This window comes from Perca flavescens, chromosome 8 (genome assembly GCF_004354835.1).
Source record: "Perca flavescens isolate YP-PL-M2 chromosome 8, PFLA_1.0, whole genome shotgun sequence".
Taxonomy (NCBI): domain Eukaryota; kingdom Metazoa; phylum Chordata; class Actinopteri; order Perciformes; family Percidae; genus Perca; species Perca flavescens.
The window spans coordinates 16,438,890-16,451,415 of NC_041338.1; positions in this window are offsets into that span (position 1 = coordinate 16,438,890).

Sequence of the window (12,526 nt, forward strand, 5' to 3'; positions counted from 1 at the left end):
CTCTCAGGACTTCTCTGGTGATGAAGAAAAAACAAGAATGTAAGAAAAGACAAAATGCACAATAAAGAAACATTAATAAACATGAACATTCACACACATTTTATTCAGTTAAAAACCTGTTTTTTTTTAATGGACATACTGTATATGTTTTTCAGAGGTAGGAGAGGAACACGCCATTTAAAGTAAAATAACAGCTCAACTATACCTTAATGAAGCACAAAAACTTTTGATGTCACCGTCAGTTTGCCTGCTTTTGTGTATGGATACAGGGGTTGATATCCATTTAGTTTGTGTAATTCCACAATCACCAGTTCAGAAGACTTTATTTTCATTAACTCATAGCTCCACAGATGCTCCATGTACCATGCATGATATGGTTCTATGAAGAAAGGCACTTTGCTGGACACAACTACAATTTTAACCAGCTTCCCAAAGTCAGGCAGGCCAATGGTTTGCCCCACGGACAGAAACATACCCTCTAAATACTTTGTGCCATAAAGGCAGGCATGGGTTGCAAGAGACACACGACTTATGTTTCCATATTTCAGCTCTATAGCCCGCCTCATGGAGTGCTCGAGTGCATCAGGTGAAACAACTGCAGTGTATCCAACTTCCAGATCAGGTCTGAAAAGACTTGGCAAGTCTAGATGGTAAGCTAAAGTAAGCTGGTATTTTGTTGATAGAGTGAGCAAAATGTTTCTGAAATTGTGAGAATCATGCACCACCCTTTTAAAAAAGCTGTGCTTAGCTTCAAATCTAATGGTCCAGAAATCAACCAGGGGACCAAATCTCCGAATCAGTTTGGGATAATGTTCCAAGAAGTGGTGCTTGGGCAGGAGGTGGTAATCAGGAAACACCTCTTTTAATAGGCACCTGGGATCGGAGATTTTACACTCCAAGTATGCCAATGTCTCTTCTGAAAAATGTCCACTAGCTAGAAGCTCTACTATTTCTTTCAAATCTAATAGAATCCCCCAAGTTTTGTCATCTTCTGGTATAATGTGACCAATCATCAGAGGCAGAGGTCTCAATAGTGTCCAGTTTTCGTGGCAATTCCCACCAATAGATTTTTTTCGATGCAAAAGAGTTTGAAAATGGATGAGGTCTGTTGGTTTTATCTGTAAACTTGAAAGGGAAAGATTCAATGATGGAATTCAGCTCATCTATTGTAAAGTACTGTTTGGATATCAGAGACTTTATGCATAGACTTAATTCCCGTGGCACTATTCCTTCAAAAAGGTCGTGCATAAAATCTAGGGGGAAGCCCTGGATTGTGTGGAAATGAGAAAGTCTATTGAGGACACAGTCACTCTTTACTCTATTCACGGAAACTAACTGATGTCTGTTTAATTCCAGAAGATCCTGTTTGTGAGCTTCAACTGTCCGGAGTGGAAATACTCTCTCCTTTACCTCGTGAATGTCAATATCTTGCTAAACAAAACCGACAAAATTTGTCAACATTAAAACTCTCATGAAACCCAGAAAGTGAGTGGGCCCCCATGTTCCTAGTGGGTTGCAAACCTCAAAGTCGTCTATATGCAGTCCTAGGGCAATGCTAAGATCTTCTGACGAGAGCAAAATATTGTCTTTGTAATATAGACCGTCTCTGTATGTTTTGTACTGAGACAAGTGTTCAACTGTTTCAATATGTCCTGTCTCCAAGACTTTATCTAACACATCATTACGATTTAACAGCTCTGTCAAGACTTTCAAAACCGGAATATAAACAAATTTCCGCCTTGAAGAAGCATCTAAAACATATTCAATCGGCTCAATCACTTTAAAATTTTTCTTGTAAAAAGTTTCTCTTTGTATTCAGAGCCAATAGGCCCGTCTTTCGACAATAAACTTAGGGGGTTTACTTTTTTAACTATCTCTGTTATAGCAGCAGTGACTGCACTGTTTACTGCACAATTATGCTTGATCAGTACACTTTCAATTATTTTTGGTGTGCACTCTTCTACAACTGAGCTAATACTACAAAGCTCATTGATTATTTCCTGAGTTGTTGTTTTAGACACATGCAAATTTGTTTGCATACGCAGTAAGAGAGATGCAACATTGTGTTGAAGTAAATCATGCAGGTCTTGATCCTCTATGAAATCATCTGCTACGTCTAGATCGTCTGAATGTGTCTCAAAGTCTGTACTTTCAGAGTTTAAAGTGCCTTGAATAAAAGTTTGATACAGGTTTTCTCGAAAATTGTCAACGGTAGAGAGGTGATGTTTCTTACTCTTATGTGCACGAAAAGTACTGTACACACTCGACTGAAAACTACAGTCTTTAAAGGGACATTTAACAGTTTCCTTATTGTGTATGTGTATTTTCAAATGTGCAAAATACTGTGTATCACTACAAATCTCTGAAAAATTGCACAGTTCACAATTTAACCTTGCAGTCACCTGCTTTGAATGGGCTTGACTATGGTCTCTAGTTAAATGTTTTTTCAGAGATGATTCTGTCCTGAAGGAGCAAACACAGTCTGCATAGACACAGGGAAGAGGAAAGTTCCTTGCCTGATGACAGTACTTCAGCTTATAATGGACAATTAGTGTGCGTTGGTTCGGCGAGGAGAAATTGCAACACTTGCAGGACCACCTCATTGAGGGGCAGTTGCCCCAAACAGCACAGCCTACACTGAAGTGAAGTAACCCAGTACAGAAAAAACAAAGAAAAAAAAACATATACAACTGTTATCTGCAAATTGGGTTGATTGCATAAGTATTTTTCATGTAGTATCAAATACTTTATTTTTTTAACGCGTGTCGACCCGATTTCAAACGGCATAGGGCTCCTTTCCCACTGGTCCAAAAACCCACGTCTGATCTCCAGCTGGCGGTCTGCGTGACCGCTCACCCCCACAACTGCGCATTGCCATGGATACAGAGAGTAACGGCACACATATCACTACGCACATGAAAACAATCACCTATCACTACGTGTTTATACCGCATCTAACTCTACATACAAAATATAGTCCATACACTACGGCGGTGGTCAGTGTTTTTGGTCAGGTTGATTGAGTGCGTGCAAAGCTTCTTGCAAGAGTCGCGACGTCACGTAAATTGGCGGGTTGACCCGGGTATAATGTTCCCAATGTTCACACATTTTTCCATAATAATGAGGAGGGTCTCGCACCGTTTCACTCGTTATCGGTGCCGAATACTTGTTACAGTCGAATATGAGGCTCAACCCTACATTAAATACTTGCTGTGACACTCGGCGGTGCTAGCCAGCTAGCTAGCGCTACATGCTAACGTATTACCGAAAAACGAATGAACATGAAATATTAATCACAGGTTATGTTGATGGATAATTTGAGACGGAGAGACATTAGACGACCAATGCACATTACCAACAGATGAACTAAAACAATTTTAAATGCCCACCTTGACCTATTTTCTGAAGTGAACTGAATGGATTAATAAGAGTTTCTGCGCTTTTTTCAAGTTGAAGCTGTTGTAACTCTTCTTACTTTGTTGTAATGGGCAATTAGTTCTCTCAGCTTGACAACAATAGTCCCTTTGACTAAAAGCCAAAATCCCTTTTAACAGTGTAGCAAAATTTCCAGAGGAAATCAATTTAGGAAAGTCTGAGCAGAGAAAGATTCCAGAGCGGTCAACACAAAGACATCATCACCGAATTAATGTAGTTAGTGTATGGGACTGAAAAAAAAGTCCTTACCTAATTAATGCAATTGTAGTGCAAGAGAAAGGTATACATGAGGGATTTACTATATAGCTACCACTTGGTGGTTTACCGGAGTGGTTTGGCTTTTATGATTAGAACTGCTTTAAACACATAGGGGTTGAGGAGTAACTAAAGTAATCTTCTTAACAGGTAATCAAGTCGCTTTCAGAGGAACAGCATCAAGGTCATATACTGTACATTTGAGGAATTAAGTTGTATTCTAGGATTAAAGGATTACACAGAAGCAATACATTATAAAGGTGAACATGAACACATCCCAACATTATGTTGGTTACAGACCATAGTACAAGCTTTCATCTCATAGTTGTTGACCTGAAAAAATCTGCCTGTCAGACATTTTAAACCCAAAACACTGGCAGGGAAATCCACTGTAGCTACTAGGACAATAACGTCTGCCGGATAAGTGGTGATATTTCAAGGAACAACAGATTCAACTGATATTTTGAAACAGTATCCATGTCTTTATGTGGATTTTCTGTATAAGGTTACATGTTTAAAGGCATCTTCCCAACTCTGTGCATACCATCTGCTACTAAATGGAAACCAAACCCTGAAACATACTGAATGACTACTAAAATAAAGATGAGCCAACAAAGGTTACCAGAACAAATCTGAACTGTCTCTCAACAAGTGCACTTTATGTTAATAAATAGCAGTTCATATTTATTTATTACATCTCAGCTTCTGTTTTATTATTTGCAGTGTTTGATGTTAAATGATCTATGAAAGCAGTGGATATACAACACCCAGTCTATCTTTAATCAATTCAGATAAATAACCCCCCCTACACCCCTGCCAAAAAACAAAAGTGCAACATTTGCAACCAGTGTGAGTTGCAGGTCACTACACACAAATTAGTAGACCAAAATGAGTAGAAAAGTGTGAGGGGAATTGAAGGTATATTGAATTTATATACATATTACTAAAACAATGTGATAAGCATACATTAATATACATAATATATACAGATGGATGCACCACATGTACAGAATGATGATGTAACTTGCAAAGGAACTCTCTCTTTCACTTCTCTCTCTATTCACACACACACACACACACACACACACACACACACTCATGCATGCACGCACGTACGCACACACACACACACACACACACACACACACACACACACACACACACACACAAACACACACAAACGGCTTCCCACTGACAGCAAAATTCCCTAATTTCCACTGCATGATTCAGCATGACTAAACTCTTTTTTTGATACCAGTTTCTTTTCTCTATTTCGTTTTTCACTGCGGATAGTACCCCCTTAGTATAGGCGGGATTCACAGCTGATCGCCACAGCGACATCATGTGAAACTGATGCATGCATCTGACCTTTTAGCAGTAAATAACAAACCTTTTGTGTTGAAAGATAATACTGGTTTTATTGACAGTGACAGTTTCAGTTGTCTTCTCTACCAAAACTCTCAATAAAAAATATAAAGTTCTTGAAGTCATGCACTTAGTGGTTTGTAGATATGTACTCTCTGTCTGTTTGTCTGTCTGTCTGTTTATCCGTCTGTTTATCTGTCTGTCTGTATGTCTTTCTGTCTGTCTGTTTATCCGTCTGTCTATCTGTCTGTGCCAGGGACTCATTACTAGTTGATGGTTAGCTCACCGTGGAGCCAGCTGGATTCCAGCACTGGTCTACACTTATTGCTACAGCCCTAAATCAGCTCTTACACACACACAAACATGCAATTACTCTGGTTGCCTGCCGTCTTAAATGAGCGCCATAAAGCAGAGAGGGGGTCGGCTCCAGATCTCCCTGAGGCCGCTGTTGCCTCCTGACACAGATTGTTGCCTCACCCTGACTAAGAATGCCTTGTTCAAATGCTAGGCGTTAATAGCAGGTGATACCAAGGGGAAAGGTCAAAGGCCAGGTCAGAGGGAGAGATCTTCTTGGTCAGTAGGAAGTAACGGGCCGGCGGGCAAGTAAATACTATGAGATGGATGTGGAGGATTGTATACACTCAAATAAACCTCCTATCTAGGGTTGAGTTTAGGCACAGTATGAATCCAATTTTGAATGTAGTTGCTATTTATAGTCATCTAAAACATAGGCTGAAGATTTGTTTTACTCGTCTGTCTCTTTCTCTCTGAAACATCTACGAATCATTGCAGAGGCTTGGACACAGAAAATGTAGGAATGAAAGGTTAAAATGTTCAGTAAAACTTTTTTAAACAAATACAATTAATTGAAAGTTCATTCTTGGCTATGGAAATAATAGCTTGACAAAGACTTACTATAACATCCACTTAATGGAGATTTCAACCTCACAGTCTTTGTTGTGTGTGTGTGTGTGTGTGTGTGTGTGTGTGTGTGTGTGTGTGTGCGTGTGTGGTTTATTAAATTGAAAATTCAATTCAATTCAATTCAATTTTATTTATAGTATCAAATCATAACAAAAGTTATCTCGAGACACTTTACAGATAGAGTAGGTCTAGACCACACTCTATAAATTCCAAAACCCCAACAATTACAGTAATTCCCTCAAGAGCAAGCATTAGCAGTGGCTATTGCGACAGTGGCAAGAAAAAACTCCCTTTGAAAAGCATTATAAATTACCTGTGGTCCACAAACAAAGACATTTTTCAATTCATTAATTATTATTTCAGTTTATTAGTAGTTGTTGGGTGCAGCCATGAACAGTTGGCTGCAATTCCATTCTATTAGTCATGATGTGCATCATCACATGCTAGTCTCTTCAACACTGGTGAGAGAGAGAGAAGTGATAGCATGGCAAGAATTGTGAAGATAAAGAACTTCTATTTAGGTCAGTGGTATGAATCAATAATATCATTGAGAACAAAACTACATTTGAAAGACGTAAAAATAAAGCACAAATGACTGATATCTATTAATTAATTATTAAGTAGATATTGCAAAAGAATTAAGGGCAAACGCTGACGATGAAAAAGAAAAGGTAGAGAAAAGTAGAATTATGTATATTATAGAGCAAGAACATCAGCACAACTGACAGAACACAACTGGAGCTATAAGGAGATATAAAATAGAGAGTAAAGAACTTGTAGGAAAAACTCTAAAATATATTGAAATTAGAAAGTTATACATAGTGCAATACCCTAAGCCGTTATTTATTATACTATGCATAAGTTCTTGATTTTCTTTGAATATATTGCATGTGATCAGTGTGTGTGTGTATACATTGCTTGTGCCTGGTGTGTTTGCAAATGGTGTATCGTGTCACATTTTTGGTGTGGACTGATGTTAGGTCGATGTTGAGTGAGATGTTGACCACAACACAAGCTTTTTGTTTAAATTTTCATGGCTGCGTCGTTCTTCAGACATTTGCTTAGGGGTGTGTAAACAGTGGAGGCGATGTGTGTGTGTGTGTGTGTGTGTGTGTGTGTGTGTGTGTGTGTGTTTGTGTGTGTGTGTTAAAGATCTCCCAGCTTTTTCCTTTCCTTCCCAGTTGCCCAGCTGTGTGGATACAACACTATACCCAACAGGACTTTGTTGGATAATTGTGTGTTTCATTGTTGTTAAATTCCAGCTTTGAGGGTGTTCTGTGGATGGTCACGTCCATTTCATATGAACAGATTAGGACCCGTTTTACACATGTCCACCAGTTTTAGAACAATAATCCAAACCGGTCGGTAGAAAAATCGGTAGAAAAACCACATAATGTCCTGGCAAGAAATTACCAGTACCTTTTTCCATTATGTTTACGGACACTTCTGTTAATTAAAATTTTTTACATTTCTGTAAATTTACAGTATATCCTCTGTACCTCTAAACAGACATTTCTGTTACAGTAATACAAACAATCAAAATACGGAAAAACCCAGGTGAAAAACAATTACAGAAAAGTCCTCGATATTAACAAAGTATATTAGCTCATATTTCTACGGACCTTTCAGGTGTTTACAGATGTTGACGATTGCTCACACACTGAAATCAAAAGTATCAAAAGCATGCCAGTCCCAGAGCACTGAAGCATTACACTTGGGCACACATTAACCAAGTGCCCAGCAGCCAACGCCCTGGAGAACAGACTGGGCAGTGTATGCCAAAGGAAATGTGTGTGTGAGAGTGAGTGTGTGTGTGTGTGTGTGTGTGTGTCTGTGTGACCTGGAGAGAGGAAGTCAGACGGAGAGTTTGCACAGGTGTGTGTGTGTGAGTGTGCTTGAGGCCGAGCCTTTCCTTTGAAACTCCCATGTAATGCTCTTTCTCTTTCCATCTTTGAACATATCCTGTGCAAAGGACCAGTATGTTGAATATAAAGTTACAAAGAAGAGACTCTTTGTAGTTTCAGCGGCTGCAGGAGACACACACACTCAAACTGCTCTGGTTACTGCTAGACTGTCATGTTAAAGCACAACATCAAGGTGAAGGTCAGGAAAGGGAACGAAAATACTATTATTTTATAATCATTTATACATGCAAGAGATATAGTGTGTATTTGGTCCCTATTTAGCCAGATGTGAATATGCATTGGAAATGGAAATATATTCAGTTGTGAATAAATGTTTATCTCTAATTTGAGTTTGCATCCACAATTAAATGAATATGGTAGATCTACTTGAAAATTCTTTCTAGTGTGGACAGGAAAAAAACTGAGCCTCTGAAAATATTGAAACATGATTTTAGGTCAGCATAATGCGGCATACTAGCATACTATTTCTGTTCAATTATAACAAAAGAGTCAAGATAATTTTTTTGATATTTAGCGTTTTCTAAAAATCCCAGTTATGGTCTTACTCTCAGGCTGCTAGGTCACAAAACTGTTTACTTTAGCTAACAAATGAGACTAACCAATTGTATTGTATCTGTCCTGTCAGTAAAGTGAGCAGGGATAATCTTTTGTTAAGAGGCTTTAAGGACTTTTCAAAACACTTGAGGTCAGTTGCAAGATCTTATGAAAAGGCAAACATCATGTTTAAGCAGTGACAGCCTTTCATGTAACTCTAATGTAGACTAATGTATCTGTTTTCGTTTTCTAATAAAAATAATGTATTTGTTCACCCAAGTATGGTGGCATTTTTTATTCTGATTATATTATAATTGTATTTTGCTCATGTGTGTGTTTATTCAGTGTGACACTACAGACCTGTACACAAGTTGACCATTAATGCCAATTTCTAAATTTATGTAATTTCATAATGTAATTATTCTTTGATAATCCTAACATTTTTATTGTGTTTTATCTTCTAATTATAGTAATTTAATCCTTCTGTCCCGATAGATTAGCTGCTTCTACAGCTCAATTTCAAAGTGGCATGCATAATTAGAGGGACACAAATGAGAAAGCTTTGCCCCAACCAGAGCAACACTAGCCTGGTTGACACCAGACCCTTCTCAGTTGTAACTGAGAAGGGTCTGGGCAAGCTTCATTCACAGCTCATTTCCAAAGGGGCGTCACCAACGGACGCCGCTCAAATGCCTCTGGGCGCAATTGGATAGTCCTTCAACCAATCAGACCAACGATACGGGTGACGTAGCAGCTACATCAGTGGCATGGATGTATTAAGAGAACCCGTCATGTTGAATGTAAACAAAAAGCTGCTTGCTGTCGCTGCGCTATCGTCATCGTGTAAAGCCCGCCTCAACGGTTGACATTGGTGCCTCAATTTGGAAAAATTGGAAATGGGCTTGAATGGGCTCTTGGCCAGACTGACTTGCAGAGCAAATCTCAAATTTGCCGGAAGTTCGTCAGTGTTTTCCCAGGCTAGAGCAACACTTGAGCTGACCAGATGGGCATTTAGGTTGACCAGAGCTTTTGAGCCAACCTTAGAGGTCTTTGGGACAACCAGAGGGCATGTGGGTCCCTCAAGTAGGTGTTGGTGGGTCATTATGGGTAAAATTAAGCAAGTAAGGGTCATATTAGGGCACAGGCCTGAAGTCAAACAAAAGGGCAGGGGTGGTTGCCATTGCAATATTGCAGTTTCATACCATCTTATATATTTCTGTTTAGCCTGATGACATTTCTTGTGCAACTTTTCCCCTCACTTTTGAGAGCTGTGAGTTACCATGGTGATATAATACAGTCCTCTCTTCCACTCCTGAAGGGGATTGTTGTCTTAGCAGTACAAATGGACAGGCTGGAGTGGATAGATAACAGACAACACAATGTCAGTCTGTAGGCCACACACACACACACACACACACACACACACACACAACTTCTGGGTGGTCTTTCAAGAGCTACAAGGGTTAATGACAGTCCTGTTTGGAGGGATTGACTCCTAAACCACAAACACACACATCCATAAACGCACATAGACACACACGCACACACACAAACCATGACCAACAGCAACATGTTGTCATGAGGTTTTTCAGTCAGCATCTGTAGACGACTCTGATGACTTTTTTTTAATTGGTTCACTGCAGTCATCCAATTCACAGAAATCTCATTTCAGAGAATTGCATACAAATAAAAGGCCTGGCTTTTGTTCGGAAAGTTAAGTAAACTATAAGCATAACCCGGATTACGTAAACAGCAGAATTTCAGATGGAGAAGAATGATAAAGTTTGACATTAAAGTTTGTTCTGTCAGACGAACAATGAAACTGATAATGACGTAAGACATGTGGAGGAACTAGGCAGGGAATCTGATGACATACTGCATGTAAACTGGGGTTAAGGGGTTTAACACTTAACCACATTATGAGATTATCTGTTATAACCAGATTACCTTTAGGGTACGTGCACATTAAAATGTCTGAATTAAAAACGTACCTTTTTCTCTGTTTTGGCCATTTGTCCACACAGTGTTTTTTTTACCCTAAAACTGAGCTTTTCCAAAATGTTTTTTTTTTTTTTTTTTTTTTTTCTAATGTTTTCTGTGGTTACATATTTTCAATATATGATCACAGCTTTTTCATACTTGTTCTGTTTTTCAGCTGTGCTCAACATGCTACCATATATGTTCATTGAATGCATTCTCTTGTCTTTTCTACAGTGGAAATATCCTCTGGCTAACTTCCACAAGACCAGCTGCTGAAGCTGTTGTTGAAGCAGCAGCAGCACTAAGTGTTACTGATATGACAAAAATGCTTCATAGTCCTCATTGCTCTTCAAATTGCTGAAGTCATACTCCAGAACTCCTCACACCTTCACGTGTGTGAGTGATGTTTTCAAATGCCATAATACAATAGGAAGTTTTAGCCAAATAATGTGATTGATCACAGATGTGGTACCAGCTGTTAACCGAACTGCGAGCTGTGCTTCGTTAGTTGCTATGCCAACTCTGCCTGTCACCATGGAGCTGATTCTTTTCTCCCCTCAGTTGCTCATATATGTACAGCAAATTTAAACAGGAGAGGACTTTTTAGCCACATTTGGGCAGGGAAAAAGCTGCAATGCTGCTGATTATTTTCTGTGTAAAACAATGCCTCATCGGGTATTATTGCTGTATTGTTTCTATGTAAAAATATTGTGCTTTTTGATAATTGTATCCAATATTTAAATAATATTTTACTTTGTATTTTGAAAGTGTATACAAATGTAGCTCAGCGTGAATTCTTTCAGGGAGACTTCAATAACTATCACTTTTCTCCTAAACTGATCAGCTGTTTTCGAGAGAGTCGATTTTCAGTTAAACCAATCAGATTCAGCATGACATCCATGTTTTAAATCTGTTCTCTCCTCTGCGGCTGTCAGTTGTCATTTCAGGCAAGAGTGCGACCCTCCTCCTCCCCTTCCACCTCCAGGCCTCTTCCCTTCGACTCCTTAGTTCTGGTCTTCGTGCCCCTTTCACCACCACCACCACCAGTGTCTAGACTCCATCGGGGATATGTTCGGGTTTTCCTAAACCCTTTAAAATATATCTACATTTTATACGATGGAGTCTAATCTCCAAAGACTATGTACAATTCATATTTTGCATATGTAACTTACAAATAAAGCTTGCATATCTACAATGAAGTCTCTCCTGATTGAAATGGCTACAGGAGGAAAGGGGGGATCTAAGATGACAACAGATGAATGGGTTTGTGTGTGTGAGCCTGTAAAAACAGCTGCTGGTCTTGTTTTGGGAACCAACATCATCACCACACAAACACACACACACACACACACACGTACTGACTGAGCCAAGTGAACCAAAAGGAGAGAAACACGCTTGTCATGCACCTTTCCCACCCACTCCTTTGAAAAACAAAAGCCAGTCACTTTGATTTTGCATTGACACTGAGGTACACATACACGCAAACACACAAAATACTTATGGCCCTCTTGTCTTTCCATTCAAACACTAAGACAAGTTCTTTGTTTTGCATACAAATACACACTCACTCACACACATACAAACGCAAGCACCCCTCTTTCCACAAACACAAGAACATCCACTAAATAACACTTAGTCTTGTTCTTCCATTCACTAACTCATTTCAAATAACAAGCTAGACACGTTGGAAATTCTAAATAAGCATTAAAATAAAGCATTTAAATAAGCATATTCTCATATGTGTTGTTCAGATGCATTTTGCTTCTTAATTTGTTTGTCTGCAGTACATTGCACATCCACTTTTCTTAGCAAAGTTACAATTGTGTGTGTGTGTGTGTGTGTGTGCGTGTGTGTGGTTCGGTGTGCATGTGGGTGTAGGTGCCAAGGGCTGGACCAGGGCTTGGTGCCAGCGTGGATAAAGAGCAGATGGCGACCCTGACAGGGCAAAAAACTTCCAGTTCCCACATTCTCCTGTTCTATTCAGTCTTCACTCCTATACTTCCAAGGCAGCATGGCATGTGTGACAGGGATAGTTTTTTCAAATTTCAACCCAGTCTCACGTCAGTTCGTGAAATAGTCACATTATTTAATCTATTGATTCCTGTACA